Raw genomic sequence first — 27519 nt, 5'->3', positions numbered from 1 at the left:
CTCTCTTTTGAAGTATGAAAACACGATCAAATTTTGGTGCGCAGCAAGTACCCCAGAATGGAAGGGCATAACGAAGATGTGACTCAAAAAGGGCATAATAGGCTATTCTAGAGGTTGAGAAGTTAAGTTCCTTAGAAACTGATCTTAGCGCAAAACAGGCAGCGCTTAATTTCTTTGATAGAGCTTCAATGTGAAAGTCCCATTTTAACGAGTTGTCTACAAGAAGTCCTAAGAATTTCACAGAGTCCACAACGTCAATAGTAGTGTTATTAAGTACAAAAGGTTGTATAGTACTTTTATATGACAAAACTTTAGTTTTTGATAGGTTGAGGCATAGGAGATTAGAATCGCACCAAGACTTAATGGTGCGTAAGTCACTAGATATAGTATCATATAGCGCCGCAACATCTGGGCCGCTCCAAGTGAAACTAGTATCGTCCGCAAAGAGGCAGATTAAATGTTAGATCTAAAATTACCATAAAAATCGTTTATCTATAAACGTCTAGAAATATTTTTTGATTATATCGATACTACTTTTCTCTATGAACCTAGATAGGATCTACTCTATTCTATTAGTTATGGTCTATCGACAATTTATCTCATCTTTCAACAGCTGTCCAATCCCAAGAAGTACAATACATTTTATGAAATCAAATATTTAACTAACCACAATATATAAGTTCTAATAGCCCTCTTTTATATTTTCCGTACAAAGTCGATTTTTTTTTATTATGATCATCATCATCATTTTCAACTTATTCTACATTTTCCATTTATGGTAAATCCTCCCTTATATGATTAGATACTCTCTTTTTGTTGTACCCATTGTTGTCTATCGTTGGCTATCTGGGCCCAAGTGATCCCTGCTAGTTTCCGAATATCATGGTCTCATCTCAAGTTTGGTCTTCCTCTGGGTCTCTTGATTCTGCGTGGGTACCATGCTATAATTTCTGTGGTCCATCTGTTGTCTATCCTTCTTGCCAGGTGTCTTGTCCATTGCTGCTTGAGGGGTTTGATTCTGTGGATGACATCTATTACCTGGGTCTTTTGTCATATCCACTCTATTCTTTTATGGTCTCTCTTGATTATTCCCAGCATATTTCGTTCAATTGAGCGTTGTGCGACCTGCAGTTTTTTTTTATAATGTCCGTTTTAAGTGTCCAGGTTTCGCATGCATAGGTCATGACTGGTAGTAGGTACACATTGGTCGAATGTTTTCTTCTTTAGATAAAGTGGCATTCTAGATTTGAATATGGTTTAGTTTCTTCCATAAGTATTCCATGCTAACTTAATTCTTCTGGTAGTAGAGAAATTCCGAGCTGTATATTAGTTCTTATATATTCATTCTATTATATCTTCAACAACTAAGTTCTTCAACCTAACCAAACCAAACACAGATATTTTTACTTGAATATTTTTGTCTGTTTATTTCTGACGTTGTTTCTTGCTCTGTGAGTAGATATTTTTTACTTGAAGATTTTTGTTTGATTATTCCTGATGTTTTTTCTTGCTCTGTGAGTGGTGCGATGCATTTTTGTATTCTCCCATTATTACTTTCGTTTATTTTTTTCACATTCATTTTTTAACAACATCCAACAAAATCTTTCTATATTATGTTTTGTTTATGTATTTCAATTTCTATAGAAATCTTTCTAGAATTTCTTTTATTTTTATTTTATTATTACGTTATTTACCAACATTCAAGTGCTATAGTAAGATATAGTGTAACCACAGGTGTAACTATGCATTTATTTAAAACAGCGCCTCTTCATTTAAAAATAGAATAGCATTTTACTTTTCTGATTGTTTTAAATATATATTTCGTAGTTTTATTGATATCAAAAGTCAAAGTTCTTCAATATTATGCTAAACAAGTGGATGGGCAGTTGATCAGTTTGATGTTTTCATAAAATTGCCTATCAGTATAATATTTGCATTATTAAAAATAGCCCTTTTCAAAATAATCTTTATATTCTTTAACTCCAAAATTTAACTGTCTGGATTTTTCACCAATATAACATTTCTCACATTCACATGGTATTTTCTGTATCACACCCTTTGAATAAGAAGACTATAAAGGAAGGAGCATATCAAAAATCTTAGGTACACCGCGATGGGCCTCAAATATGGCCGACTTAAATTCCGGTTTATCAGTGTCGTTCTAATTTTATTTAAAAAATGTAAAACTATGATGTAGGGTAGACGTGGGGTAGACTCAATAATTTGTTATTTGATTTTACGTTGTGAATAAATGTTGGTGTGTTATTAAAATTGTTATAAAAACATATAATTCTAATAAAAATAGATAAGTTATAATAAGTATTTATTAACACAAACATCCGATACGCTACTGAATCAGGTAAGTCAAATTAACGTATCTAAATTCTTTGACATCTAATCTTTGACAAGTAATAAATAAAAGCTAAAATGCAAGAAAAATATATAATTTAGTTAATTTAAGCGAATTTCATAAATGATCGGTTTACAACACGTATGTATATTATATAGTCACTTACTAGCGAAAAGTTGTTCCATTATTTCACTCAATTTTTGCCGAGATCTACTGCACGCTACACAACCAACTATTTTAGAGTCTTTTTCGATAAATCGCGATAGTGTCACTGTTAATTTAAGTTCTGCCACAATTTCCATCTAGATTTACTATCTTTATACAACTATCAGTAGTAGAATAAATAATAAATAACATAAAATAAGCTCCGTAAAGATTGACAAATCCACAAAATTTCAAATCAAATTCAAATGTGTCAAATGAATCGTCACACAGAATTGTCAAGGATCCCCACCCTAGAGAGCTTTTATGGTGGCTTTTCCGCCCACCATGCATGAATACATGGATAGCATTATGCACCTTCCTTAGTCTTCTTATTCAAAGATCACACCCTTTGATTGTTGTTTAGTGTTCATTGGCTTAGGCTATGTCAGAATGTGGATCTAAGGCTGTATTCCGTTGCAAAATCAGACGCACCAGACCGGTAAAGCGGTTCCTGAAAAACATCGGTTTGATACGGAACGGTTTGGTAAATATTGGAAACATCAAATGTTGACGTTTTCTAAATTTCAATACCTCTATTATAAAATTTATCTTTTATACATTTTAATGTACCTACCTATTCTCTGCTTTTACATTGGCTTCTTCTTTTCAGTGGACCACATTCACCATTTTTCAGTGGACCATTCAATAGTACAGCTGGTTCCAAAAATAATGAATACAACTCTTTAGACATTTTTTTTTGAACATTTGAGCAGTGTATATCAGTATATGGTATCATTTTTACTTAAAAGAAAAAACTTTGCTTTTGACAAAGCAGCAACTAGATTTTTCAGAACGTCAGCATGACATGAGTAGAGAAATAGTAGACTGGTATCTTTGAATAAGAATACTAAGGAAGGAGCATAATCTTTGAGCATAATGCTATCCATGTATTCATGCATGGTGGGCGGAAAAAGCACCATAAAAGCACTCTAGGGTGGGGATCCTTGACAGTTCTGTTTGACGATTCATTTGACACATTTGAATTTGATTTGAAATTTTCTGGATTTGTCAGTCTTTAGGGAGCTTTTTTTGTGTTATTTATTATTTATTCTACTACTGATAGTTGTAGAGAGTAGTAGTGAGGTAGTAAATCTAGATGGAAATTGTGGCAGCACTTAAATTAACAGTGACACTATCGCGATTTATCGAAAAAGATTCTAAAATAGTTGGTTACGTAGCATGCGGTAGATCTCGGTAAAAATTGAGTGAAATAATGGAACAACTTTTCGCTAGTAAGTGACTATATAATATACATATGTGTAGTAAACCGATCATTTATGAAATTCACTTAAATTAACTAAATTATATATTTTTCTTGCATTTTAGCTTTTATTTATTACTTGTCAAAGATTAGATGTCAAAGAATTTAGATACGTTAATTTGACTTACCTGATTCAGTAGCGTATCGGATGTTTGTGTTAATAAATACTTATTATAACTTATCTATTTTTATTAGAATTATATATTTTTATAACAATTTTAATAACTACCAACATTTATTCACAACGTAAAATGAAACAACAAATTATTGAGTCTACCCCATGTCTACCCTACATCATAGTTTTACATTTTTTAAATAAAATTAGAACGACACTGATAAACCGGAATTTAAGTCGGCCATATTTGAGGCCCATCGCGGTGTACCTAAGATTTTTGATATGCTCCTTCCTTAGTCTTCTTATTCAAAGACTGGTATCATATAATATACTGCCCGAAATAATAAAAATATGTTTTAAATCGTACTCAATTTTATTGGAACCAGCTGTACTTTATTAATAAACTGTTAAATTCGTTAGACAGCTCAAGTGAAAATTTGCAGGTCCAATATTAAAACAGATCAATAATAAATAAACAAAAAATGTCTATACCTATGTGGCGGATTCATCTCTCCAAAAAAATCCTTTATGGGTTTTTCGCCACTGCACTGCAAGAAAAATCTACAAAATAAAATAGTTATTTTTTGTAAACACTTCTGCGTTAAACCTAAACGGACGCTGCTTGTCAGAAGTTATGTTTACAGTAATAAAAATTTGCCTAACAAAGAAAAAAATGCTTTACGTTTCGGAAAGTTTTCTCTTTCCGTCGTCGGAAGCAAAAAAATATAAAGAATAAAGAAAAAAACTAATTAAAATATTTAAATTGAACTATTCGAGAACACTTTACTTTTTAAAACAGATACGTCTACAAGAAACCGTTGACGTTCTGTTAAAATGACATTATATTAAGTTAAACTTCAAAATTAACAATATTACTACCTGATAACAATTACTTAATAAGGTAAAACCAAAAAGCCCAAACTTTCTGTATGATTATTTTTAAATTTTACGTATGTTATTGTTATGTAAGTTTAAATCAAAGCGATTGCCATACATTACTAACATCTACAGATGCATGAGCTATACATTTATTTTTATTAGATTGAAAAAAAAATCTAATAAAAATAAATGTATTGCTCATGCATCTGTAGATGTTAGATGTTAGTAATGTATGGCAATCGCTTCTTTGATTTTAAAGAACATAACATACGTAAAATTTAAAAATAATCATACAGAAAGTTTGGGCTTTTTGGTTTTACCTTATTGTAGTAATTGTTAATTTTGAAGTTTAAATATCAAGTTAAAAATGTCATTTTAACAGAACGTCAACGGTTTCTTGTAGACGTATCTGTTTTAAAATGTAAAGTGTTCTCGAATAGTTCAATTTAAATATTTTAAATAGTTTTTTTCTTTATTCTTTATTTTTTTGCTTCCGACGACGGAAAGAAAAAACTTTACGAAACGTTAAGCATTTTTTTCTTTGTTAGGCAAATTTTTATTACTGTAAACATAACTTCTGACAAGCAGCGTCCGTTTAGGTTTAACGCCAGAAGTGTTTACAAAAAATAACTATTTTATTTTGTAGATTTTTCTTGCAGTGCAGTGGCGAAAAACCCATAAAGGATTTTTTTGGAGAAATAAATAAACAAATCTAATCAATATTTATATTTCTATAGCTTACAAAACATTCACGATTACTTGTCTTGTTTTTCATGTTTTCTTTAAATGTTCTTGACTTTAAGAAACAATGAAATTTATTTACCTTTACCTTGTCTACCTCCATTGCTTTTGGATGTAAATACAAAATATTACAAATTTTAGAAATTAAATGAGAATTTCACTCGAACTTCCAATATTTGCTTGATTTCTGTCACATAAGTGACATTGATTTACAAACAAAACCAGAAAACCCAGCCTTCTCGCGCTGGTTAGTTTGGTGACAGTTATAACCGAATCTTTCAGGAACCGTGTTCCCTAATAAGAAAACTTTCAGGAAACCGATAGAAACGGAACATAAAACCATAACCAAGGTAAGCAACGGAATACACCCTAAGTGTATTTTGTGTTTTGAAGGATGTTCGTATGTTATATTGTTTTTCTATCCTTTTAATTTTTTTCCGAAACGCTTCGTGTCTATGGATTTGTAAGTTGTATATAATATGTGTTGTGTCTTCATTATACCGGGTGGTGTATAGTCATTGGAAACGTAGGAAGTCCAATGCAAATTTTGAACTATCCAGATATTGGCTCCCCTATTGATTTTATAGCCAAGTCGTAAATGTATTTTTAAGGTCTACGTTTCGTAAACACGTATGCCAAATTTGAAAAATTTTGGACAAGCCGATTTTGAGTAATTTGAAAAAAACTGAATCGATTTTTAAATTAAAACTGAATAGGTAACAATCAAACACCAGTCAAAAACCGACATACCTTAAGTTGTCAACATCATTTTCAAACGTAACTTAATTTTAATAAAATTTTAATATTCAGTACTAGTAATAATTTATTGTTATACACATAAAGAAAAAGTGAGCATGATAAAATGGTACTACGCGGGAAATTACTACTATTTTACCACTATTAAAAATTACCACTATTTTAGATTAGTGTATCTGACGTGTTTCGGTTTATTTTTCGAATATTAAAATTAAGTTACTTTTGACAATGACAAAATCATAGTTTGTAAACCTAAGGTATGTCAGATTTTGACTGGTGTTTGATTGTTACCTGTTCGGTTTTAATTTAAAAATAGATCAATCAATCGAAATAGATCGAGCAATCTTTTTTAAATTACTCAAAATGGACTGGTCCAAAATTGTTCAAATTTGGCATGTTTATTTACCATACATAAACCTTTAAAAAATGTATTTACGACTTTGCTGTAAAATCAATAAGGGGGCCAATATTTGAACAGTTTCTTTTTGCATGGGATTCCCTATGTTTCCAACGACCATGCAGTGTTTTTGAACAGTTGCATTTATATATTTTAAATAGTTTTTCATTTGATTGTGTTTTTTGGCTTCTGACGACGACCGACGGGAGGAAATAGGCCTGCTGAAACTTATTCATCTGCTGCCGTTTAGGCAAATTTAGTTTACTAGTAAAAAGTCACTGACACGCTGGTTTCCTATGGATTCATTACAGTGGTGTTTACATTTTTTTGCATTTTGTAGATTTTCCTCCAGTGACGAAAAAGAAACGATTTTTTTTTTCAAAAAATATGTGTATGGACAGATTTTTATTGGTATACAAAAGAGGTAAACTAAAAAATAAATTACACCGGTCGATGAGATTTCAGATTTGACGTTCCCATAAAATCCCCCTCTTTAATAAAGGTCGGTACCGCTTGCCCGAGCACAATGCCAAAGGAATTAATCCCGAAATAAAACGAATCATCTTCAATCTGATATTCTATCTCGGCGACCGCAGGAACCAGTTAATGTTCTCGAGGGTTACCGAAGTACCACTCGGTTCTGCATAGTATTAACATAATTAAAGAAAATTGCATCGAACTCTAACCGACCGGAATTACAACACGTTTCTCCGTCCCCATTTAAATAAATATGCCGAAGAGGGAATCGGTACTTGCTCGCTCTCGTACGCTACACGTAAAGAAATGTCGTTCGGTAGCCGGTAGTCGGTGGTTGGTACTACTCGCTCTTATCTGTGTCGGTTGGTGGGAAAATTAATGGGCGATAATACCGATAAGGCTTTCTTCTACAGATAGATAGTATGTACTCTATTAGGAAATTAACATATATTCTGTTGCCTGTTATTTGTTACAATTTTTACCTGTTGCAGAATTATTTTTTAATTGGAGACCTTATTTTTTTATTGCTGTAAATACATGATTAGTTTGCCAAGTACTCTGTATTGTAAAAAAATCTATTGTATTTTACCAAGAACGTGTCCCATATCTGGAACCCTCAGTTCTACATTTTGTTAAATTTCATCCTCAATACCCCATATTTTCATTTGGCAATAGGCCTCTCCAATCTCTTCCACTCTTCTCTGTCTGTCGCCATGTTCACATGTTCATCCATTTAGTTCTTGCAATGTGTCTTCAGAGTGTTCGTCCATCTCATTTGAAATCTTCCTTTATTTTTTATTATTTTACCATTTGGAGAAAATCTTTAATATAATTGGTATATCGGAGGGTGATATGATATCTCCAAGGTATAATAAGTCCAGCATAAATTTGCTACGCAACTCAATCCTGGTCCTGATGCAAGCGGACCCGATATTTGGTGTTTTCCACCAGTTTTCTCCAATTTCAGCCGTCAATGACCCGTGTATACTGCAGTGAGCATACGCGCGCTATCTCTGTAAGCCTTTAAAACGTTTCCGGTTTTGTGTTTGGATGGCCTGTCAAGATTCTCTTGGTATTTTCCATTCTGGGCCTGTTCTTCCATTTTTGAAACAACTTTTTCCTAACCTGTTTGCGGAGCCTGTCTTGCGGAGTTTGTCTCTTAGGAGATGTTTAGAAACAATAAGTTGTTATTTCCAGTCCCACGAATGACGTATTTGTATCTGTTTTGGCGGGGAAGTCGGCACATTCGTTTTCCTTTATAAAAGCCGACATGTCCTGGTATCCATATCAAACAACACATTCTTCCTATCTTCCTAATTCAGTTATTTCTTGAGTGTGTGTTGTGTGAAGAATCGTCATGAACCTACACTGAAAATAGATACGGAAGCAAAGAGAGCAAAAAACAATTTAAAATCTATAAATCAAATAAAACGATTACTTTAAATTAATGCTTTATATATAATAAAACAGGGTTGCGTCTTGTCTCCGCTCCTGTTTAACCTGTACTCGGAGACTATATTTAGAGAAGCACTGGATCGAATCCAGGGCGGAATCAAGTTCAATGGAATCCCAATAAATAATATCAGATATGCCGATGATACGGTTATAATAGCCAACGATATACAAGAACTGCAAAGCATTATAGATTCCGTAGTCCACTATAGTGACATGTTTGGACTGCATCTCAATGTCTCCAAGACCAAAGAGTCTTTTCTAAGACTCCAATAAATGCACACCTGCGTGTCAAGGGACAAACAATCGAACAAGTAACCTCAATAAAGTATTTAGGAGCTAACATCAATAGTCAGTGCGACCCGAAAAGAGAAATATTTTCAAGAATTGAGCAAGCGAGAAAAATCTTCGTGAGAATGAAATAATTTTTACAAGAAGAGACCTCAGTGCGGATCTCAGAACTCGAATGGCCAGATGCTACGTCTTCTCTGTGTTACTCTATGGATGTGAGAGCCGGACACTGGATTCACAGACCGAGAAGAGAATAGAAGCCTTCGAAATGTATGAATACAGACGGATGCTGCGAATCTCATGGGTACAAAGGATCACCAACAATGAAGTACTCCAGCGCATGCCGAAACAAAAAGAGATACTGAACACCATCAAGGAAAGAAAAATGCAATACCTGGGTCATGTGATGAGAGGTGGTAGATACGAAATACTGCGCCTCATAATAGAGGGCAAAGTGCAAGGGAAAAGATCAGTAGGAAGACGCCAGAACTCATGGCTAAAAGATTTGAGGAGATGGTTTGAACGGTCGTCTGCGGAAATCTTCCGGGCTGCAGTTTCCAGAGCCACAATTGCCATTTGGATCGCCAACCTTCGGCAGGAGAGGGCGTGATAAGAAGAAGAATATAATAAAAAATCATTCAAAGTCAAATTTATCTATTTGACCTGTGTAGAGTGTTTAGTGCCAGATGTAACGAGACGTAATATCTCAACTTAATCTTTGAGGCAGTGTTAACCTAACCTAACCTTTTTTTTTCAATCTTCTGAACCTAGTCTTTTGTTCTCTCTAACCATTAGGTGCTAATTACTATTTGTTTTTTTGGACGTCAAGTTTCAAGACCTAAGTTTTGCTACTTCTTTGAAGAGTTTAAAGCTACCGAAGCCATCTACCAGAATGACGGCATGTATCATCGGCATACACGTATTTTCCACAATTGCCTAATCAATGTCTTCTATTGCAACAATAAATTACTGTATGAAAAATTTCTACATTCGTAGAGTTAACAGTTGGGGGTTGGAACCTTTTGCTAACCAAGTCTGTAGATGATTAAAACTTGAGTTTAAAAATATTAAAATGAAGAAGTTTCCATTTGTAGAGAATTCCGATCATACGACTTTTGATAGATATATAATAAAAAGTTTTATAATCAAGCTCGTTTTTCCTTAATTTGACTCGTTAATACTTGCTAGATCATAAAACTTCTGAATCGTGCGGTTTCCCATGAAATAATCACAAAAATATAAAATGAGGTTTACCTCAATAAGTTTAATGAGTTTTACCTCAATCAAGCAATTTTCTGCAAAATTCAATTTTGAATCAATTCAAATTCAACTTTATCCTTAAGCAATAATTTGCTTACCATGGGATTCTGCATTTATTTTACTATTTTCTTCACCTATTTTTGATGATTATGTTTTCCTATGCACTTCCACTCTTATGGTTTCTTCTTCTTCTCCTCCTGACATCTCCATTAACGGAGGTTGGCAATATTAACATGAAACAGCCCTTCCAGTCTTATGCCGTCCATTCCCAGATGTTCATTCAGTCATGAGTTTTGTTCCTATTCCTTTTCTACCATATTGACTCTACCCAGCATTTGAACATTTGAACACAAACAACAACAACAACACAAAGTCAAATTGCACCTGTGGTAGTGAGTTTTCTCGTAATGCGTTTTTATTATACGCTGTCTTGCGTGTTAATTATTTTCGTTCATACCCAATTTTTTTCAGTATTTCGCGCTGCGACCATAGCGACCTTAGATCTGTTGTATCCCCCTCTCCTGAGATATTCGGGTTTTGATGAACTTATCATACAGCATCAGGGCTTTGATAAAAGAATCCAGTTCTTAGACGGTTTGAGAGGTTAGTTCTTTATCTCCGATATTAGTCGTACCATAGTTTATGGCACGAATGGTTGTCGTCTCGGCGCACTCAGAGATGATATGTTCTTGCTTCTTAACTTCACTCTACTAAGGCGTCCATTAAGGAGACAGTGTCTTGTTAAAAACCCCGTGACAATCCGATTGTTCTCACTTAAATCAAGGAAAATCTTTGATTGATCATTATGTTGCTAATGCAAAATCATTCAATGTTAAATTTATCTATTTGACCTGTATAGAGTGTTTAGTGTCAAATGTAACGAGACATAATATATCATCGTGAAGGGGCCCGTTTTAGTGTTAGAACTACAGTCATAATAAATGTTGATAAACCAAAGCACATGATAACCGGACTAAAAGCACTTATAATAAGTGGTTTATTATTTGTTATGTTACTTATGTAAAAAAATAAATGAGAAAACGAAACAGAATTTGATATCGTCACATCATTGAATATGTAATAAGTACAACACTATGGAAGGAGTTAAATAATAAGGAGTTTAATAATATTCTTATGAGGATACAGTGTCTTTTATTCTTTCATTGGAGGATATTTATTAATATTTTTATACTTATTCATTTGTTAGAGACGGAAGTTACGCCATTGCAACCATTTCAAGCACTTTTTGTCAGTTGTTTAATCTCTTTGTCAGCTGTTAATTCTTGACTCCCAAAGGAACTGTGACAGCGGGACCTGCTAACTCGATCCGAAGACGAGAATTGAGAGGGAAGAAGGCGAAACGGCGCAACACAAACGTCCATATTAGGTATAATAAAGTGAAAAAGCTTTTAGGTCCTTAAATAAATTACTCGGGCTCTCTTTCTGAATCGCATTTGTAAATATATACAGGTCTGGCTAATTTCTTCTGGCATATTTTCTCTCTATTTTTGTCCTGTTTCGTTGATGAAATATTTTTTGAATATGATTTTTTGATGTTTTTCAAGTGGAATGTCGATGATTTTTGGAGATTGGGAATAAATTTATTTGATTATTATATTAAGATTTATGAAGTGACAGCTTGAAATTTTTGTGATCCAATTTAATTTATTAGGCTACGTTTCATATCATTTTGTTTTCCTTTTTTGGAATCAAAAAATACTAGCGAGCGTTTTTTAGAACGAACATTTTTTCCACTTTTGTTATCTTATAATCCAAATTTCAATGTCCAATTCATGATTTTACCAATGCTTATTCAAGATGATGTAATTGTCAATTTTACACATATTATTTTATTTGTTATCTTGAAAACTTTAAAATATAGGTGCGTCTCAAAAGTGGTTCACACTTATAATTTTTTTATTTCTTAGATAAAAAAAAACGAGATTAGGTATGTTAGTATATGACATAAATTAGGATTGATTGACGTATTCAATTCTTTTCGGCCACTTCCTGTTTCACCTGAAATGACTACAACTTTTGATTTTTAAATGACACTCTCGGTATTTTTTTACTTTATTCGATAGAAAATGACACTCTGATTAGAATGACATATCATATGTCAACTTTTGACATTTTTGCTTAAAACAAAATCGAATTTAAAATCTAAATCTACGATGCCATGGCTGTCTTAAACACAAGAATTTTTAATCAAGGAACCTTGGAAAAATAGATTTGATCTTCTAATGTTATTCGTGTGTTGTCTTATGTTGTTGTTATGTTATTCGTGTGTTGTTGGCCGGTCAAAAGATACCCAAATTGTATTTTTAATCATATCTCATTTTTTCAAATGGAACGAGGGTGGCTCATTAGTATATTTGTAGAAACCATTTTTTTACGAATAATTTGGTACCACACACTTGGTATTTCGAGGCAAATTGTCGTTATGAATCGCATGTTGCAATTTTAAATAAACCATATTCCAAAATATCAAAAGTTGACATATGATATGTCATTCTATTCAGAATGTCATTTTCTGTCGAATAAAGTAACAAAATACCGAGGGTAAATTAAGTGGCCGAAAACAATTGAATACCTCAACCTAAGTAGCATCTATCTGACTTCGAACTACATCTGACCTGAAGCGATGTCAGACTGTGTGCAAATTTAGGGCGGATGCTGGTGATACGACCGGTGACGTCGCTTTCCTATTAAACGCAATGTCGTTGGATCCGAGTCAATAAATCCATCGATCTGTGGGCGTGCAAAATAACAACGTACCATTTTTATTAATTTCCCAATGTCGTTCCCACGTTGGCTTGCACGACGTACATATACTTGAACTAGCCCGACGTCTACCCGTTGTCCGAATAGGATACGTCTCACTGATAATCCCTAAAGTAACGTCCAATTATATTTTGTTGTATTTTATGTTCATATTTATAACCTAATTTACGTATCTCTATTTACGTCCGTAAATACAAACTATTAAGTAGCATTTGCGGCCTCATGCAAACATCATGAGCATAACCTAATAAAACGTTTTTGTAAACAAACCAATTTTTTTTATTATGTCTAAAAATCACTAAAAAGGCATTTAGACATTCATCTACATTTTACAGAAAGAGGTCGAGGCTTTTGCAAAATAATAATAGTAGTAGTGATGTCTTGCCTCCACTCACGAATGCTTTTTTATCCGGAAAAGATGCTGCATTACACTGGTGCATCTTAATTTCTTTTTTTAGCTTAGGAAACCAGCAGACCCCATCCTTCTCCCACATGTGAGGTACTGGTTCCAATTCTTTTAAATTTTGTATATATACTATCTTAAAAAAGTGGCTGCCCATTTTTTAAGGAGAAAACCAAAACTAAAATATAATTGCACAAATCCACAAATTACTGATACGCAAAGTGAGGTTATGCCTACGAAACCGTTGAACCGTCAACCGTCAAACATTTTTTGACAACAAACAATTGACCTATCATAGACCAATAACAGACAACGTCGGGAATCGTTTACCAAGAATACAAAAAATTATATGCTCTGTGGCCGACGACGGATGCTCCTACGTATGCCGGCCGATCGCAAATTTTACGTGGCGTACGTTGGAATTATATACGTCATAATACGGATTACCGGTCGTTCAGTTTGATGACTTCGGTCGTGTGAGACGACTAATGTTGGAGAGCCGGTCGGAATTGGTATATTGGTAGTTCATATTAAGTCGGACACAGAAATCCGCCATTCTTAACAAGTATCGATTGTCAGCCATTTTAAAATAGTTTTTTGTTTTTAAAATTTATATTCACATTCCGATTTCTAGTAGAATAATATTGATAAGGATGAGTTTGGGGGGAACCACAGTACAGTTTTATGATTAAACCAGCTAGAAAATAACAAAATATTTTGTGAGTTACTTTTTTATAAATATTTTTATTTCATAAATCGACCTAATTTTGAAGGCGCTCGTTGTTTTCCGGAGTATTTTAATCAGATATATCAAAAAAGTAACTTCCGTTGACAACACTGATGTCTGGATTAATGATTCAGAATAATTATAATATGAAATTGGGTATGCACTTATAGTTATATTCGAGGAGTGATTACGAATCCATTTGTAATTAGGTAGTTTTCTTTGGGAAATTTTTTATGTATTCTTGGTAGCGAATTTGAAACCGAGGAGTGATTATGAAACCATTATGTATTCTTGGTATCGAATTTGATACCAAACGTAACGTAAGTGCTTAGCGGTGAATTTTAAGTAACTGAAATCCAACGTACTATGACGTTGGTAATTGGTAGAATTACATTTCCTATTAGGTCAGATACCGACGTCGAGGCGACCCGAATCTGTATTCCCCATTTAGGTGCAAATAAGGGTCGTCAGACGGTCGAACCGACGTTGGTACCCGACGTCGGGTTTTTTGAACGCGACGTATACCCGACGTTAAATAACGTCCAAATGCTACTTGGGAATCAATCCTAATTTATGTCATATACCTACTAATATACCAAATCTCGATTTTTTATCTGGAAAAATAAAAGAGTTATAGTGGTGATCCACTTTTGAGACGCACCCGATAGGTTAGTTTTATAGAAAAATTAATAAATATGAATGTACTTTTCAAAAATTTAATAATATAATGCGCGTTTTATTTAAAATTACAAATAGGCTACAACTTTTTAAAGTCCGGCAACACTGTAGGGATGACAATATTTTAGATAGATGGAGCCTTTATGTAAAAATAAAAATTTTCAAAAAAATCCTACCACCGGGTCTCCATAAACATCTAACGTACCATCGGCATCGCCGTGAACCACCCTATATACAAGGTGTCAAAAAATAGTGTTTGTAACTTCGGTGGGTGATTCTACAGATAAAAATAAAACATAAAGTTCCTGTGAACATATCCTCTAACATGCCTCCCGCAGAAGTTACAGCCCTTGAAAGGGTAAAAAGGTTCCTTTCAGGAAAAACAGTGTACCAGGGTTCTTAAAAATAAACAAAATATATTAGTTTTATTCAAACATTCGAGGCTCTGTAACGTCTTCGGGAAGCATTTTAAGGCATATGTTCATAGAAACTTTTTGTTTTATTTTTATCTGTAGAATCACTTGCACTATTTTTTCGACACCCTGTATATAAGATCAAGCATGAAATCTAATTTTATATTCTTTATATACATACTTTTATGTTTAATTTTTTAAAGTTCAATCGAGTAAAGGCATTACCTATTCCGAGGAATGTCTCTCCAAATCAAATATTGTTTTTCGACATTAGCGTCTTCGAAATTATTAGCTTAGAGCTCGCGAGAAATCCTGCTTATTTCCGGTCTCGCCAAAGGACCAGCGCGAGGCACTCTAATTCCCCTTTGAACTCGTTCCCATCCAGACTTTGCCGCCTGCAAATTAAATGCATCCCGGATTCGAGTCCCGCCTCGCCAAGGTAATACGTCACAGGAAATTAGAGCAATCAACGTGTGTTTACTGATACGATAGAAAAAGTGCTGGAAAGTCGCTAATGATCTAAAGAGATTTTCTGTTTCTCTAATTTTTACTTCCTTATTTCTTCCTTTTATTAAAATGAAACTTATTTACATGCGCTAGGAGTAAACATTCAATGCCGTGACACACGAGCTAGTGGTAAGGACAACCTACGGGGCTCAGAAATACGTAATGACGCCACGTGTATTTCTGAGCAGTCCACGTGTTTATCAAAAACATTGATATTTTAATACAAATTGTGCATCAAATTATTTTTATTAACTAGATACTATAGACTATACAGGATGGACCATTTTGGTTGTTTCTATAGGGTATCTAGGAAACCGTGAGAAATATTCAAATTTTGATACTGCAGTTTCGGGTTCTTTTTTTCAAAAAATTACAATGGCACAAACGGATCGTGGCTATCCTGATCGGTTTCGAAGCTACAGGGGGATTCTCAAATTTTGTACTTTTTGAAGATGTTCGACAGTTTGGTTATTTCAGCCAACCACGGAAAAATGAATTATACATTCTAAAGGCACTTTTCTGTGTAGAATGCAGTGGCGTAGCCAGACTTTTTTCGAAAAAAAATATTTTTTGAGATATTAACTATACTTATGTTTTTTTAAATAGAACCCCCTGTATATTTTTAAATTTTCTGATTTTATCGCTCTTTTACATTCAATATACTCACAAAGATTCGAGCATTCGTGATCTGTCTATTCGAATACTCTTCGGAATAAAGCCTCTTAGCTTCTGCAGCCCCTTCACCTGCCAGGAGGAAGTATGCAAAATTCACTCTTTAGGTAGAGTTTAGAAGCATATCCACCTTCTTAAGATTTGTATAGGCCATCGCGATTTACCGATACCGATACCGATTAAATAAGACTCTTATTGAGCTTGGCATGGGCTTATTTGCATGGGATTTTATTCATCTTCTTTCTGATAATTTTTCAGACGAGGTTTTTAAAAGATCCAAAATTTATTAAACTATCTTCTAACCTTTTAAAAATGGCTGGGTTTGGTTGCTCGCGCTCTGGATACCGCTCAAAATATAAATCAGCTGCCATTTGCTTATGTTTGTTAGACTCAATATAACATTTCTATACCAAACATATTATATTTCTCAAAATTTTCAAATTTACTCATTTTTTAATATTTAAAATACACACACTTCAATCTGTTGAAATGAAATGTCCCGCATCCATCAAATCTGCTTGATTAATGCAATCGCCAAAGTATATGAAAATTTAATAAAGAATAGATTAATGGAAGAAATACAAAATAAAGGTGGGTTTAACCATAATCAGTTTGGATTCATAAAAAAAGTCACAACAATAAATGCAGTTGATCTTGTAACAAAGACCGTCAAGGAGAAACCCGAAAAATGGCACGCGCTGATACTAGTAGATGTGAGAAATGCATTTAATATGGCAGCATGGCCTATAATATTGTCAAAGTTAGCAAAAAGAAACATCAGCCTATATCTTATAAATATTATAACATCATATTTTACACAGCGTACTGTAAACTTGGATAATGACCACCAAGAAGAGGTTGGGGGAGGCGTACCCCAGCGATCGGTTTTGGGTCCTACCCTTTGGAACATCCTTTACGATAACGTAATGGAAATAAGGGTACCTCAAGGAGTAAAAATAATCTGCTACGCAGATGATCTGGCTGTATTAACCACAGCTGAAACCTCCGAAGGAATGGTACGCAAAACCAAAGAGGCTCTGCATTATATATACTTGTGGATGAATCAAAACAAATTGGAAGTTGCACCGGAAAAAACAACTGCTATTTTTCTAAACCAAAAACAAAGATAGGTGGTATACAATTTAAACTCGGTGGGAAGTACGTTTTAAATCAATTAATACAGTAAAATACCTCGGAATAACACTTGATAGAGGGCTAACTTACAGTCAACATGTAAAAGATGCTTGCGGAAAACACAGAACACAAACAGAACTGTCAAAACTATATCTGGACTACTTCCGAACCTAAAAGGACCCTCCTAAAAAAAAGAAAAGTTCTTGCGGTATAATTGCAAAATATAATTCTATACGGCGCTCCTGTATGGGACGAGGCACTAAAATTCCAACGGACGAAAAATATATTGCTTTCCACACAGAGAAAAATGGCTCTAAGGATCTGTTCAGCGTATCGTACGATATCAACAGATGCCGTGTTGGTTATAGCTGGGCTGATCCCGCTGCATTTAGCAGCTGAGGAAAAGCGAGAGTTATATGTCAAAGCAGAGATAAACGATGAGGTGAAAAAACAGCAACGACGAGGTACCTATCAAAAATGGCAAGAGGAGTAGGATACATCCGACAAAGGAAGGTGGACTAGAAAGTTAATACACAACGTGGAGGACTGGACAAGTAGGAAATATGGAGACGTGGACTATTACATTACGCAGTTTCTTTCCGGGCATGGAGTCTCCATGGACTTCTTGCACAGCATAAAGAAAATACCAAATGGCAACTGCATGTACTGCGACGAAATCGACGATGCCGAACATACGTTGTTCTGCTATTCAAGGTGGGAAAACGGAAGGTCTGCTTTATTGTCGGATGTAGGAATGTTAACTTCGGACACCTTGATTATGAAAATGACCAAAACTAGCGAAATATGGGGAAAGGTAGGGGCATTTATGAAAGAAATAATAATAGAGAAAGGAAAAGATGAAAAGGCAAGAAATACGGAAGTATCCTAAAAATAAATAGGATAGAATATAAATAAAAAAAATAACATGGATAAAATAACGTATGTATCCGAAGTAAAGCCATGCGGCGGTTCCAGGGGAGAGGAGGAGCTGACTCCTCGGAGATGGACCTTTTTAGTGGGTAACAATTCGACTCCGACACTGTTTGGGGTTCGTCTCTATGATCGTTTCTCTTGAGATGGTGATGGGAACGAACACCACTCATATAAAGGATTTTACCCCTCAAAAAAAGTACAAAGAAACTCCCAGACAATTTTTTTCATCCAAATATTGAAGTTACTTCATAAATTATCTGTAAAAATCGAAATAAAAATAGAAACTTCACACCCTGTATCTCGAAACTAAGCATTTTAAGGACATACATTATACGAACTTTTACTTATTTTTAACTGCAGAATACGACACGTAAAGAAATGTCGTTCGGTAGCCGGTAGTCGGTGGTTGGTACTACTCGCTCTTATCTGTGTCGGTTGGTGGGAAAATTAATGGGCGATAATACCGATAAGGCTTTCTTCTACAGATAGATAGTATGTACTCTATTAGGAAATTAACATATATTCTGTTGCCTGTTATTTGTTACAATTGTTACCTGTTGCAGAATTATTTTTTAATTAGAGACCTTATTTTTTTATTGCTGTAAATACATGATTAGTTTGCCAAGTACTGTTGTATTGTAAAAAAATCTATTGTATTTTACCAAGAACGTGTCCCATATCTGGAACCCTCAGTTCTACATTTTGTTAAATTTCAACCTCAATACCCCATATTTTAATTTGGCCATAGGCCTCCCCCAATCTCTTCCACTCTTCTCTGTTCACATGTTCATCCATTTAGTTCTTGCAATGTGTCTTCAGAGTGTTCGTCCATCTCATTTGAAATCTTCCTTTATTTGTTATTATTTTACCATTTGGAGAAAAACTTTAATATAAGTGGTATATCGGAGGGTGATATGATATCTCCAAGGTATAATAAGTCCAGCATAAATTACGCAACTCAATCCTGGTCCTGATGCAAGCGGGCCCGATATTTGGTGTTTTCCACCAGTTTTCTCCAATTTCAGCCGTCAATGACCCGTGTATACTGCAGTGAGCATACGCGCGCTATCTCTGTAAGCCTTTAAAACTTTTCCGGTTTTGTGTTTGGATGGCCTGTCAAGATTCTCTTGGCATTTTCCATTCTGGGCCTGTTCTTCCATTTTTGAAACAACTTTTTCCTAACCTGTTTGCGGAGCCTGTCTTGCGGAGTTTGTCTCTTAGGAGATGTTTAGGAACAATAAGTTGTTATTTCCAGTTCCACGAATGACGTATTTGTATCTGTTTTGGCGGGGAAGTCGGCACATTCGTTTTCCTTTATAAAAGCCGACATGTCCTGGTGTCCATATTAAAGAATACATTCTTCCTATCTTCCTAATTCAGTTATTTCTTGAGTGTGTGTTGTGTGAAGAATCGTCTTGAACCTACACTGAAAATAGATACGGAAGCAAAGAGAGCAAAAAACAATTTAAAATCTATAAATCAAATAAAACGATTACTTTAAATTAATGCTTTATATATAATAAAACAGGGTTGCGTCTTGTCTCCGCTCCTGTTTAACCTGTACTCGGAGACTATATTTAGAGAAGCACTGGATCGAATCCAGGGCGGAATCAAGTTCAATGGAATCCCAATAAACAATATCAGATATGCCGATGATACGCTTATAATAGCCAACGATATACAAGAACTGCAAAGCATTATAGATTCCGTAGTCCACTATCGTGAGATGTTTGGACTGCATCTCAATGTCTCCAAGACCAAAGAGTCTTTTCTAAGACTCCAATAAATGCACACCTGCGTGTCAAGGGACAAACAATCGAACAAGTAACCTCAATAAAGTATTTAGGAGCTAACATCAATAGTCAGTGCGACCCGAAAAGAGAAATATTTTCAAGAATTGAGCAAGCGAGAAAAATCTTCGTGAGAATGAAATAATTTTTACAAGAAGAGACCTCAGTGCGGATCTCAGAACTCGAATGGCCAGATGCTACGTCTTCTCTGTGTTACTCTATGGATGTGAGAGCCGGACACTGGATTCACAGACCGAGAAGAGAATAGAAGCCTTCGAAATGTATGAATACAGACGGATGCTGCGAATCTCATGGGTACAAAGGATCACCAACAATGAAGTACTCCAGCGCATGCCGAAACAAAAAGAGATACTGAACACCATCAAGGAAAGAAAAATGCAATACCTGGGTCATGTGATGAGAGGTGGTAGATACGAAATACTGCGCCTCATAATAGAGGGCAAAGTGCAAGGGAAAAGATCAGTAGGAAGACGCCAGAACTCATGGCTAAAAGATTTGTGGAGATGGTTTAAACGCTCGTCTGCGGGAATCTTTCGGGCTGCAGTTTCCAGAGCACAATTGCCATTTGGATCGCCAACCTTCGGCAGGAGAGGGCGTGATAAGAAGAAGAATATAATAAAAAATCATTCAAAGTCAAATTTATCTATTTGACCTGTGTAGAGTGTTTAGTGCCAGATGTAACGAGACGTAATATCTCAACTTAATCTTTGAGGCAGTGTTAACCTAACCTAACCTTTTTTTTCAATCTTCTGAACCTAGTCTTTTGTTCTCTCTAACCATTAGGTGCTAATTACTATTTGTTTTTTTGGACGTCAAGTTTCTAGACCTAAATTTTGCTACTTCTTTGAAGAGTTTAAAGCTGCCGAAGCCATCTACCAGAATGACGGCATGTATCATCGGCATACACGTATTTTCCAGAATTGCCTAATCAATGTCTTCTATTGCAACAATAAATTACTGTATGAAAAATTTCTACATTCGTAGAGTTAACAGTTGGGGGTTGGAACCTTTTGCTAACCAAGTCTGTAGATGATTAAAACTTGAGTTTAAAAATGTTAAAATGAAGAAGTTTCCATTTGTAGAGAATTCCGATCATACGACTTTTGATAGATATATAATAAAGAGTTTTATAATCAAGCTCGTTTTTCCTTAATTTGACTCGTTAATACTTGCTAGATCATAAAACTTCTGAATCGTGCGGTCTCCCATGAAACAATCACAAAAATATAAAAATGAAGTTTTTACCTCAATCAAGCAATTTTCTGCAAAATTCAATTTTCAATCAATTCAAATTCAACTTTATCCTTAAGCAATCATTTGCTTACCATGGGATTCTAGCATTTATTTTACTATTTCCTTCACCTATTTTTGATGATTATGTTTATGGTTTCTTCTTCTTCTTCTCCTGACGTCTCAATTAACGGAGGTTGGCAATATTAACATGAAACAGTCCTTCCAGTCTCATGGCGTCCATTCCCAGATGTTCATTCAGCCATGACTTTTGTTCCTATTCCTTTTCTACCATATTTACTCTACCCTGCATTTGAACATTCAAAGTCAAGTTGCACATGTGGTAGGGAGTTTTGTCGTAATACGTTTTTATTATATGCTGTCTTGCATGTTTTAATTATTTTCAGGGGTTTTCGTTCACATCCAATTTTCTTCAGTACCTGTCTATTTCCTCATTGGTAATTCGCGCTGCCCTTTGTACTATTAAAATACGTTTGTATATTCAAAGTTGAAAGGATTGGATTTTTCTTGTAATTTGTGCTTTCAGAGTCTGTGTTTCCACCCCGTACAGTAGATTGATTATAAATTATATAGGAGGAATTAATCACCGCGACCTTATAGATCTATTGTGTCCCCCTCTCTTGAGATCCATTATCTGAGACGGTTTTACAGATGTTAATACTCTATCTCCGATATTAGTCGTACCAAATGTTATGGAACGATTGGTTGTCGTCTCAGCGCACTCAGTGATGAGATGTTCTGGTGTTTTCCCATATTCACTGCAGAATCTACATTAGCCATTGCTTCTTAGCCTCACTCTACTAAGGCGTCTATTAAGGAGACAGTGTCCTGTTAAAAACCCCGTGACAATCCGAAGATTGTTCCTACTTAAATCAATTTCTTCGAGTATCTTAGACCGTTGGAGAATTTCTATTCTAAGTTACGGATCGAATCTTCCAGGTTCTTCAGTTCCACTTTAAGTTGGTTTCCACTTAGGTTCTGGTTCTTTGCATAATATGTTCGGCTATTTTTTTCTCCCTCGAATTGATGATCGATCTTAAAGCTCCTTGACTATCGGATATCTTATCCGCCATCTGGCTATTTTTTGTTTTCGATAGTTCCAATTTTTTGGAACTTCCAATTTCCGTTTAATAGAAAACAAATTTCTTGCAGTAGAGGTATATAAAATTATATAAGGATTCTTGCCACTTAACTGCTAATATAGAAATTTAATTCTACGCTGTGTTTGTCATAATGCGGATCAACCTGCTCTCACTACCGGTTTCGGAGCCCTACTCCATCATCAGGTGAGCTTGGGAGATCCACAAAATGACAACCACAGCGCAGAGATAGTTAATTCCGACTTGTCGGAAAGTATCGGTTAGATATTAAGTCCCGAACGGGAGATAGCGGCCTGCGTGCAATGGTAGTACTTTCGTACCACCGACGCGCAACTATCGATAGTAAAAGGATGGTAAAAGGCTTTTTTTCAGGCAAGCCAAATTATAAAGTAGAAAACAAATTTCTTGCAGTATATTATATATATATATATATATATATATATATATATATATATATATATATATATATATATATATATATATATATATATATATATATATATATATATATATATATATATATATATATATATATATATATATATATATATAAAAGAAAAAGGCGCAAAAAAAAAAAACCTTTGGTTTTTTTTTTGCGCCTCCACGCCTCGGATTGAGACGCAAATTCTTTAATTTAGAAATTTCTAACATCTCCTAATTATTCTAATGTTCTAACTTATATTTGGCGGCTTAACCGCCTTATAAGAGTCCTTGTGGTTGACTGGTCAGCGATGCTTTCACGGTGGAGTTATCAACACAAACCATGTTTAATGTAGTTTTTATGAAGGTATTTTCTTGTACCACGTTAATGTCCTGAGGAAGGAAAAAATAAATTCCGAAAGCTTGACAATTAACAAAGTGTATTAATTCTTTGTCAAACCCTTCCGACTGCAACCCCACTAAATCCCAGATTTTCTTTCTCACTAGTCAGTCGAGACTACTTTCTGCTTATATATATATATATATATATATATATATATATATATATATATATATATATATATATATATACACCATATATATTATTTGTGATCAGGAACGTCAATCTGAGCACTATATAGATTTCGGTTTGCGTTACAAACCTAAATCCTATAGTTCACTATAGTTTATATTTTATAACGATACATTTTTTAATCTAGATATGCCCGTTTATTATTCCATCTCCAAGAAACATTTTAGATAATGCATTATATTGCTAATGCAAAATCATTCAAAGTCAAATTTATCTATTTGATCTGTGTAGAGTGTTTAGTGCCAGATATATCGAGACATAATATCTCATCGTGAATGGGCCCATTTTAATGTTAGAACTGCAGTCATAATAAATGTTGATAAACCAAAGCACGTGATAACCGGACTAAAAGCACTTATAATAAGTGGTTTATTTTTTGTTATGTTACTTATGTATAAAATAAATGAGAAAATGAAAAAGAAGAAAAATTGGATATGGCCACATTATTGAATTTGTAGTAAGTACAAGACTAAGAAAGGAGTTAAATAATAAGGAGTTTTAAAAAATGTCTCTATACCTATTACCTATGTGGCGGATTCGTCTCTCCAAAAACATCATATATGGGTATTTCGCCAAAATTATCATGAAAGAAGCGATAGCCTCTAGAAGAAAAATAAAAGAGGCTTTTTTAATACAACCTAATAAAAATAAATGTATTGCTCATGCATCTGTAGATGTTAGTAATGTATGGCAATCGCTTCTTTGATTTTAAAGAACATAACATAAATAAACCTACTCTACGTAAAAATTAAAAATAATCATACAGAAAGTTTGGCGCTTTTTAGTTTTACCTTATTAAGTAATTGTTATCAGGTAGTAATTGTTAATTTTGAAGTTTAGCTTGATTTAATGTCATTTTAACAGAACTTCAACGGTTTTTGTAGACGTATCTGTTTTAAAAACTAAAGTGTTTATTTCTGACAAGTAGTTTCCGTTTGGGATTAACGCAGAAGTGTTTACAAAAAAATAACTATATTATTTTGTAGATTTTCTTGCAGGGGCGAAATACCCATATAGGATTTTTTTGAAGAAATTTAATAATATTTTTATAAGGATAACTGTGTCTTTTATTCCCTCATTATATTTATTAAAAATGTTATATTCATTCATTAGAGACGGAAGGTACGATATTGCAACCATTTTCAGGTACTTTTTGTCAGTTGTTTAATCTCTTTGTCAGTTGTTAGCTCTTGACAGCTCTTGAAAAAATTTGGTTTGAAAAAATTTTGCGAGTCTTGCGATTTTTTTAGGATTATTTTATGATATTTCTTGTTTAACTTGTTACAACTGAATTTAGGCAAAATACTTGAAATCTGTAGGTACATACATTGTGTTATTGCATTTGATTATTTATTAAGATTATTGTCAAATAGGCTTCAAAAATAGTCACTTGTGCAGCATGCAGCTTGCGATTATTTTCCGAGATGTAGATTAGATTAGATTCCTAGAGATGATGACTATCGGCCTGATCCACTTCGACCTTCTCATATTTATTGTGGTCGTCTTCTGATCCTTAGGTTACAGTCTCCTTTTCACAAAGACTGAACCCTCCATGTAGCAATGGCTTATCATTGCCCATCGCCTTAATGCAACCTATTTCTTTGATGGTTTCCCCATCTTTTGCCAGGGCTTTATGGATACGAGAGCTCCCCCATGCCGGGACATCTGTAATTTCCTCGCAGAACTTTCTCCGGCCTTTTTGGCTTTTCTAATTTCTTTATTGTATTGCGTGAGCTTAGATTACCGCTTCTTCAGGCACTACAGGAGAATCACATTTCAATGAAAAAACAAAATCGAAATTAAACACTTACCTAAAACATTTTAGTATTCCACATGCCTGTAAAGGTAATTCATAGCGACACCAACCGCTCACACTATAAGGAAACATAGAGGGTACGAACCGATAACTTAGATATTTTTTATAGGACGTGAACCGCTGTCAGGTAAGGGTTCCTAACTAAAATCCATAAAATGCACATTTCCAGACTTGCCGCCGGCGCCACCATCTTGCCAAGATGGCGCCCAAAATCGGTATTTTGTGAATATCTCGAAAACTATCCGTTTTCGCGAAAATTTGAGGAGAGCAAAATTTCCTATAAAGAAGGTTTTATGAAAATTTTCGCTAAAGTCAACCGTTTAGGCACACAATCGCTGGAAATTTGATAATTTTGCGTAAAATATGATATATTATGTATAGTCGATTTTCCGAAATCAGATGTCGATTAGGGTTCACTAAAACTAGTTTTAGTTTAGTTTCTTCAATTTTGTCATGAAACAGTGGCGTACCATTAATTCGCTCATTAATTTATGAATAATTAATTGTCGTGCTGTCAATACAGCATTCATTGCGAACTTACCACCAGTATTGGTCTGGTTGTACCAAAGATGCCGAAGAATGGGGTTGGAAGAAAACATAAACAGGCATTACTCCAGTCACAACGTTGAAAGATCCAGTTCCAAAATCCCTGTTGGTATTTTTATCCTGTAAATTGTAAATGCAAAACCAACAACTATGGTAAAGCCTGCGGATGCAGAAAAGCAGGATTAAAATGTTCAATGATTTGTGCATACTGCAATGGAAAATCCTGTGACAACGTCACTGAACTGTCACTCGACGAATCCGATGAAGAGGAGTTGGACTTGCCTATAGATATCCCTCTGGCGGCAGAAGATGAGGAGTTGGACGTATTGAGAGACCACCCTGATGAGCCCAGCACAGCAGACACGATCGACTTTGACATCAATGAGCCAGATCCGTCGGGCTTGTGCAGATAAGTTAAAGTTTTTAATTTATCTAGTGGAGTAGGCTTCCGGGGAGACCACGTTAAAATAAACGCGCCATATACTTTACCTCTTGGGTGGTGTGGAAACAAGTACACATTTTCAATAAATTAAAATTAATTATTTATAAATTAATGAGCAAATTAATTATACGCCACTGTTTTATGACAAAATTGAAGAAACTAAATTAAAACTAGTTTTAGTGAACCCTAATCGACATCTGATTTCGGAAAATCGACTATACATAATATGTCATATTTTATGCAAAATTGTAAAATTTCCAGGCATTTTGTGCTGAAACGGTTGACTATAGCGAAAATTTTCATAAAACCTTTTTTATAGGAAATTTTATCTCTTTGTAATAATAACTTCTTTTATCTCTTTGTAATAAATAATAACTTTGCCCTCTTCAAATTTTTCGAAAAACGCATAGTTTACGAGATATTCACAAAATACCGATTTTGGGTGCCAACTTGGCAAGAAGGCGGCACCGGCGGCAGGTCTGGAAATGTGCATTTTATGGATTTCAGTTAGGGACCCCAAAACCTATAAACTTGCAAAGTTGCAAAACTTACGGACTTTTTTCCAAGCAAAAATCCCCAATGACTGAACTACTAGCTAAGCTATCTTTTAATGTGTTTGTGCTTTGTGAATGTTAATGTGTAAATTGTTACTGTACATACTGTTCTATATTTATTATATATATATATATATATATATATATATATGTATAACATATTTACCTCATTTTACTTTGTATCTTGCAAGGCTTGATAATTATTGACAATTGTAAACCTTAATGTTAATTCACATGAATAAAGGATTTTGAATTTTGAATTTTGAGGTTATTGTGGTACTGGTTTGAGTGGAATTCCGATATTTCGGTGCCAAAAAAACAATTCTTTTTGGAACCATCTCCGTTAGTCATCTCCGGCCAATGAGAGGCAAATATTTAAATTATTTTTTTTATCTTTGAAGATGCGTGTAACTAAAAATGAGCTCGCTTATCAGCACTGACATGCGTGTAAAGCTGCGTTCACATTGCTCACGAGCAGGCCGAACAAACACGCGAAACACGAGAAACTATTTGTTTGTTAAGTTTTTAGTTTGGTTTCATTTCATAGGATTCG

This window comes from Sitophilus oryzae, unplaced genomic scaffold (assembly GCF_002938485.1).
Source record: "Sitophilus oryzae breed Bouriz unplaced genomic scaffold, Soryzae_2.0 scaffold_1652_pilon_pilon, whole genome shotgun sequence".
Lineage (NCBI taxonomy): Eukaryota > Metazoa > Arthropoda > Insecta > Coleoptera > Curculionidae > Sitophilus > Sitophilus oryzae.
The sequence above is the reverse complement of the archived record's forward strand: the minus strand, read 5'-3'. Positions refer to the sequence as shown.